This window comes from Mirounga angustirostris, unplaced genomic scaffold (genome assembly GCF_029215605.1).
Source record: "Mirounga angustirostris isolate CCGP_5_RB_7025 unplaced genomic scaffold, mMirAng1.0.hap1 SCAF_9, whole genome shotgun sequence".
Classification (NCBI taxonomy): domain Eukaryota; kingdom Metazoa; phylum Chordata; class Mammalia; order Carnivora; family Phocidae; genus Mirounga; species Mirounga angustirostris.
In genome coordinates this window covers 101,959,272-101,967,097 of record NW_026991717.1, presented here as the reverse complement: position 1 = coordinate 101,967,097, position 7,826 = coordinate 101,959,272, and positions in this window count along the sequence as shown.

Genomic DNA, 7,826 nt, shown 5'->3' with positions numbered 1-7,826 from the left:
ACAATGCTCAAAAAAAAAAAAAAAAAAAAAAAAGCGTGTGTGAGCACGGGGGAGATTTGTAGGAGAAAGGAAATAAAACAGATATTCCTAAAGCAACAACAGGGGACAGAAGTAATGCCAATATTGTTCATGACCACTGTTTCCAAACATTACTATATAAATGTATCACTTGGGGATGGTTTAAGATGCAGATTCCGAATCACTAGGTCTGGGTTGGGGGCCTGAGAGTCTGCATTTCTGACACGCTCCCATAGGCTGTGGGTGCCATTGGTTCGCGGACCACATTTATTTTTTTATTTTTTTTAAAGATTTATTTATTTATTTGGGGGGGAGGGGCAGAAGGAGAGGGAGAGAGAGGACCTTAAGCAGGCTCCACACCCAGCGTGGAGTCCTTGACCTCATGACCCTGAGATCACGACCTGAGCCAAAACCAGGAGTCAGACGCCTAACCGCCTGAGCCACCCAGGCGCCCCAGAGGACCACCAATTGCTAGAGCAATTCTCTGCCTTTCAAATAATCCCCCTTACCCCAGATTACTAGTCCAAAGTGGTGTCATTGAATAGTTGTTGCTCAGCTCAACAAAAGATTTCCAGAAGACAGGCACTGGGTATCCTGTCTCTCTGACACACCCCCTAGCACCTGGCATGACACTGTTACCAGAACGAGAACGGTGAAGTCCTAACAGGCACAGAGGCAAACATTTTTCAGAGGTCATGGCAGCTCCGCTGGGAGGAAGGACCCAGGCTCAAGGGCAATCACACGGCACTGGCGGAAGAGGTCTCAGAGGTCTCTCTTGGTGTGTTTATGATCTCTCGTGAAGAGTGTTCACGAAGATAATCTCTGGTGTCTTTCCACCTCTCTTGTCAGAGTTCGCAGTGGCGGTCCTGTCCTGCCGGGACATAGAGCAGGAAAGGATTGGGCTTGGGGGCAGGCAGATGGGATAGAGCCTCTGTGACCTCGATTTAGCTGCGAGCGAGGCTTAGTTTACTCACTTCTCAAAATGAGAGGAGCATACCTCCCGGCAAGTTGATTTTAAGGATCAGAAAGGATCCACATAAAGCACCCAGCACAGTGCCTGGGAATAGTAGCTGCTCAATAAATATTAGGTGCCATCAACTCTCCTTCATCTGGGCTTGCCCTAACCCAGGGGTTTTCAACCGAGACAACTGCACATTAAAATCACCTGGGGGATCTCTGTGCCTCCTGGATTTTGATGCCGGTTTCCTTCCCCAAATTAGGGCATGGAGCACTGGGTATTATACACAAACAATGAATCATGGAACACTACATCAAAAACTAAGGATGTAATGTGTGGTGATTAACATAACAATAAAATTTTTTTTAAAAATCACCTGGGGGAGCTTTGAAAAACCCTGATCCGCCCCTCCAGGCCACACCTCAGCCCAGTGAATGATAATCTCTGAGCCAGTAAGTGGGGCCGTTTCTAAAGCCCCCAGGTGGGTCCAGCATTCAGCGTAGGTTGAGAACCACTAGTCTAAGTGTAAGGAGCAGTCACTTCTTTTTGGCCTAGGAACTGGCACTGGCTAATTAGCCTCCTCCAGGGGTGGTGGGGAGGGAAGGGGGGAGGGGACGAGACTTCCCGCTTCCCTCCCATGCACACCCCCAAGGCTTGCTCCTCTTCAAGCTCCTGCATCCCAGACCAGCCCTCCAGATATTTGAGCCCAGACTACTTTGTTTATCTGTAATTCCTGGTTATCTACCTTCTCCTTCAGCCGGTATGATTATTGTATTATTGTCACCCACATTTTCTGGGGTTTCACTAACAGTGACATCAAATGTGGTCACATGAATAAAATAGCCACCAGAAAAACTCACCCTAGTATTCAGCCCCTGGAGAGCTCACCCCACAAGCATGTCTGATGTTTCCTGGGCGGTGCCTCACATGTGTTCTTGAACAAAACCAGTCACCTACCATCCTGGTTCTGTCACATCATATCCATGAGATCAAACTACCTCAAAGGACTGTGAAGAGTAAATAAATAATATACATAAAGTACCTTAGCCTAGTGTTTGCAACAAGTTGTGTTTTCAATAAATGTTAGGGTTTTTTTTTTTTTAATTTATTTATTTGAGAAAGAGAGCACAGAGGGAGAGGGAGAGAGAGAAGTAGAATCCCCACTGAGCAAGGAGCCCGATGCGAGACTCAATCCCAGGACCCTGGGATTATGACCTGAGCTGAAGGCAGACGCTTAACTGACTGAGCCACCCAGGCGCCCCTAAAAGTTAGGGTTTTTATAATGAGGAGGTGGCACCCTTGCCAGGCACCACTCTCCTTTCTGATGCTATTCTTTCCCCATCACATTGCTCTCTCATGGAGCTCCTACCATTGTCTGGAGACCACACAGGGATTTATGGCAAAGTTGGGCAGAGTCCTACCCTTCGGAAGACACATTCTGTTACCCAGGTTCCAGACAGTATTGCTTGGGCCTCAAGGTCTCACTAAGATTTGCCTGACCTTTCTTTTCTCTTTCTGACTCTGGCATAAGTCCCCATCTTTCACTTCAGCAGCCTTCTGCCCTTTATTCCTGGAATGTCGCTACTAGGTGAGCTGCCCGGCTTGGTGGCTCTTCCCCCAGTGGGCTAGCTGCACTGGATCATGAGACGAAGCTGAGTCTCTGCAGGAAGCACAGTTTGGGCCCAGCTGGGACACTGATGTGCTTCCCTACTATGAGAGGAATCAGGGGGTCCCTGGTTTAGGGGGATGGTGGTTTGCACAAAGCCATCCACATCCTCTTTGCTACCTGCTGATAAAACAATTACTGCGCACCTATCATTTGGTGGGTAATGGATACCAGACCCAGTCCTGTCCTCATTATGTTAAGTCTAAGATACAGGATGTGCAGGAAGGAGTAATTCACACACTCCGGATTGCATTTAAATAACGGCTAATTAAGAGAAACGGATTGTAATGGCTGGAGAAGATCATGGAAGAAACAGGTATTAGGAGCCAGCTTGATATTGGTTGGTTAAAAAGACTCTATAGATGAGATGAATCTAAGAAAATGTTTGAAGGAAGAACAGTGGTGTCCCCAAGAGTAGGGGATGATCAGGGTGGTCAGCCCAGGGGACAGGCAAAATGGCAGTGCACTGTCTGAAGAGAGTCTAAAAACAATAACATCAACTAAAATCGAGTCCACTTTTTATTATCACAGTGCATGAGGAATTCTAGACAATAAAAGACTATTCTGGTAGTAGTCCTTTATTGCCTTAGTAATTCTTACAAAACACTGAGCTGGGTGCTTTCTATATACTCTCAGAGATATCAATAGTCTTTTTGCCTTAAGCGTTTGAACTTCCATTTCTTCTGTCAAATTAAGATTTATATTTTAAATCTCCCACTTTATACCATTCCTAAGAGTCTGATACTTTGGGGGTCCTTTCTGGAAAGTGCAGTGTTCAATAAAAGGTCATTATCCACTTTAGAATGAAAATGGGACATCAGAGAGGGGATTATGCACATAAACAATATTTGGGGAATGGACAATGGGTCTAGAATCTTAGACTTCTGCCTTCAGCCTTTATGTTTATGACTCCCCTATATAAACCTGCTGTTCCATATCCAAAATCAGTCAGGCTGTGGGGCACCTGGGTGGCTCAGTCGTTAAGCGTCTGCGTTCAGCTCAGGTCATGATCCCAGGGTCCTGGGATTGAGCCCCGCATCGGGCTCCCGCTTCTCCCTCTCCCACTCCCCCTGCTTGTGTTCCCTTTCTCGCTGTGTCTCTCTCTGTCAAACAAACAAACAAAAAAATCAGGCTGTGGTTTGGTGGATAGTTGGAATGTGGACCCCATGAGGGCAGGGGTCTTTTCACTGATGTACCCGAAACAATGAGATTAGTGCTGGGCCAGAGGAAATACTCCCTAAATATTTGTTGTGTCAGAGAAAAAGAAATAGTTCAAGTATTTCTAACAGAGGTTAAAGGCTTTATTCAGCCGTTGGAAATCTGGATCTGAAGACACATTGACTATCCAAGATGATGCAGTCTGGGATCTTATCGACTGAGAAGGGAGGGATGTGGGATCTTGTGGTCTGCTAGGTTACAATTTCTTTATCTCTAACTGCTGCAATATTTGCAGATAGTTGGAGATGGCTCTGGGTTTTCGTGACTCTTAGTGGAGATCACTGGATCAATCTCATCCCAGGAACTGTCAGAACAGTTCTTCCAAAAGCTGTTTTTGTAAACTTGGAGGTTGTCCGTTAATCAAGGTTCATGGGAGGGGAGGTAGGAAAAAAGGGGGTGTGGAGAGAAAATAATAGGGAAAAAGAGAAAGGAGGCAAGGGTTGAAGCAAGGAGAATGAGGTCTAGTTTCATCTTTTTATAGTTGAATGAATGAATGAATGGATAAATGAATGTGCAAATTACATTTTCTCCCCCTCCCCCCAGTCATACATCTGCACTTGGAAAATGGCCAGAAATACTTAAGTCATGTTAATTTTTTTGGATACACACACATATCCAAGGAAGCTGCCACAAAATGTCCCCCTTAGAGCTCTGATCTCACACAGGAGATTTGCTACTCCTTTCGTTTCCAAAGCTCCTGTTCTAGCAGTCAGGGTGAATTAAAGTCAGAATCACCAGAGGCATTTTAACATTTCTTAAGCGATGAGATCAGGACTTGGGGTCCCCACTGAACACTTCAAACGTATAGCTGAGTGAGCAAATCAGCCAAGTTCTACCAAGTTTTAAGTCCTGTAATTCTGTGCTTGTATGTAACTTTGATCTGTTCTGGGAACACAGCCCCTGCTTCTAATCTGGGCCCATCATCTTGGAAATGCGTGTCCTGTTCATAAGAGATGCTGAGAAAGAAAGGGTACATAGATCAGGGTGAGACCATCACCACCCCTGGGACAGCACCTCCAAGGCACTGCTGGTGTTAGATCACTATTGTCACCTTTTTTTTTTTAAAGATTTTATTTATTTATTTATTTGAGACAGAGAGAATGAGATAGAGAGAGCATGAGAGGGAGGAGGGTCAGAGGGAGAAGCAGACTCCCTGCCGAGCAGGGAGCCCGATGCGGGACTCGATCCAGGGACTCCAGGATCATGACCTGAGCCGAAGGCAGTCGCTTAACCAACTGAGCCACCCAGGCGCCCTATTGTCACCTTTAATAGGAAAGGTCCTGAACGTAGTTTTCAAAAGTAACCGATTCATAATTAGGACTGAGCTTGAATTTGGGATTGACGAGGGGGTGGGGGCGGGCGGGGTTGGGGGAGATAAGGCAAAAATGCTATCTTGCTTCTAGGAAGACCTAAAACCATGCCATCCTCTCTTTTTCTTCAAAGCACTTGTTGAACTGAATGAATCTTCATCACTTAAAAATCTCCCGTTCAGTGGTGTTGGAGTCAGATTACACTGGCTCACAAGAGCCAATTGTGAGCGTCTCTCTCCCATTTCATGATCCATGATGTTAACTCAGTAGCTTTAAATCGGCCACGGTGGAAGTACTTTGGGAAATTGCAAAAACTACAAATCAAGCTCCCCCAGCCCAAGAACTGGGGGGTTTTAGCACTCTATGGCCCCTATCCATCTTTCAGGAGCCAGGTTAATACCCATTTCTTTTTTTTTTTTTAAAGATTTCATTTATTTATTTGAAAGAGAGAATGAGATAGAGAGAGCACAAGGCGGGGAGCGGGAGAGGGAGAAGCAGGCTCCCTGCTGAGCAGGGGAGCCCAACGCAGGACTTGATCCCGGGACTCCAGGATCATGACCTGAGCCAAAGGCAGTCGCTTAACCAACTGAGCCACCCAGGCGCCCGATACCCATTTCCTCATAAAGCTTCAACTGACTACTCCAGCCCAACAATGATTTCCTGCCCGCCACAGCAGAAGGCCCTTATATGATTGCTTCTACTTAAGCAATATATTGTGGCTTCGAGCACTGATCTTGTGTTACTTAAATATGCCACCATTTAACCTTTAATGATTCTTCATGTAGATTTTAAGTTCCACGAGAGCAGGAACAATATACTATGCATCTAAATGCCCCATGGGTTTTGTCAGAATGAAAACAAATGGCATGAGATCAAAATAAAATGCGTTAAAGAAATGAGTGATAATTAGGTGTTGGAAAAACCTAGGCAATTGGATAGAAATGAGATACATTTTGCAATATGTAAAATTGTATTTTCAGAAAATAATTTAAATTAACTACATCTGTAGCTGTATGTAATGCCATTTCCAATTTGTTGATAATTGTACTGTTTATGGTTTTTGAAGACTTTGACATGCCTTTTGTTCTAACAACAGCAGTTTAGTTATGAGATCTGAACACTGATGTGTTGTTTGCTCATGGCAGACGTCCTTCAACACTGAGGTTGGACAAAGGCAGAGAAGCAAAATATGTCACAGAGTATCTTCTTTTTATTTTTTTTAAAGATTTATTTTAGAGAGGGGGGAGGGACAGAGGGGGAGAATCTTCAAGAAGACTCCCAACTGAGCATGGAGCCCATCACGGGGCTCCATCTCATGACTCGTGAGATCATGACCTGAGCCGAAACCAAGAGCAGGGTGCTCAACTGACTGAGCCACCCAGGTGCCCCAAGGTGCCATCTTTTTCATCTGCTGCCTCACTAATCAGTTCTTCAACGGCCATCATTCTTGACTCAAAAAAGTGATGTAAGTCATAATCTGTATTCCCAACCCAACTTCACATATAGTCATGATTTCTACAAAATATTTTTGGGGTCAAGATATATCTTAATACCAAGAAATAAAGCCCCATACCTAATGTTCCAGTAATGGATACATTGTTTTTAAATATTTGTTTTAATACTAATGTCAGATTAGTTAGGGCCTAATCCATCCTGTTGACGGGACCTAGTATAAGTAGAAGGATAAAGATTTCTATCCCACATTAATACATTTTATGGGATGCAAAGCCACTTTTTCTCCACTAAAACATAAGGTCACGAACTAATAGAATCCTCACTTTCTGAGCGTTTCATTTGGCTTAAAACAAAACAAAACAAAACAAAAACCAGTTTTAGAAAAGATTAATCCACAGGATAGGCTTGTAGAAGTGCTGGGGAAATAAGACATCGGAATTTTGTGAAATGTTGCTCTCAACCAGTATCTGCTCTTCAAAACGTTTATGTTAAATGGACTAGAAGTAAATGTTAAGAAGCGCTCTGTGCAAAGCTATTTATATAAGTGTGCTGTCACAGATTAAAATTAAGTGACCTGTGGCAATCTCCCAAAAAACAAACAAAAGGACTAAAAGGAAAGACTTTTTGGTCTCTTCTTATCCTTTCTCCCCCTGTAACTTACGGCCATGAATAGCTGTAATGCTCTATGACTTACTGCAACTGGATTTCATCCTTTGGTTAATTTTCCCCCCTATCACTTGAATCTTCTCTGTGCATCTATTTTTATATCAGTAAATGACAATTTTATGGATTAAAAAAAAGCAGGACAATATGATTAGCACTCTGTTTTTTAAAAATAAGATGGTCTCCTCTCCTTTATGTTCACTGACTGCCAATCTCCTGCCTTACCCTAAAGAAAATTTTCTTTTTTTCTTTTTGTTCTCCTAATTTCCAGGGTTCTGCTGTATTCTGCTGATTTCTTGCTTTCCCAGAATAGCCCATTTACTCTTTTTTGCCCATTGGGACAGAATGGGATGAGGAGAGGGTGGAAACTGTCTGAACCAGGTGACCTGACCCTATTTTCCCCACCTGTCCTTCCTATTTGCTGCTCAGGCTCCTGGCAGCTGATTCAGGACTCATGGCCTTGAACCAAATAGATGGAGTCCATCTCCCCCCAAAAAACACCTGGGACCAGCAGTCTCTTTGTTATATTTGCTCTGAC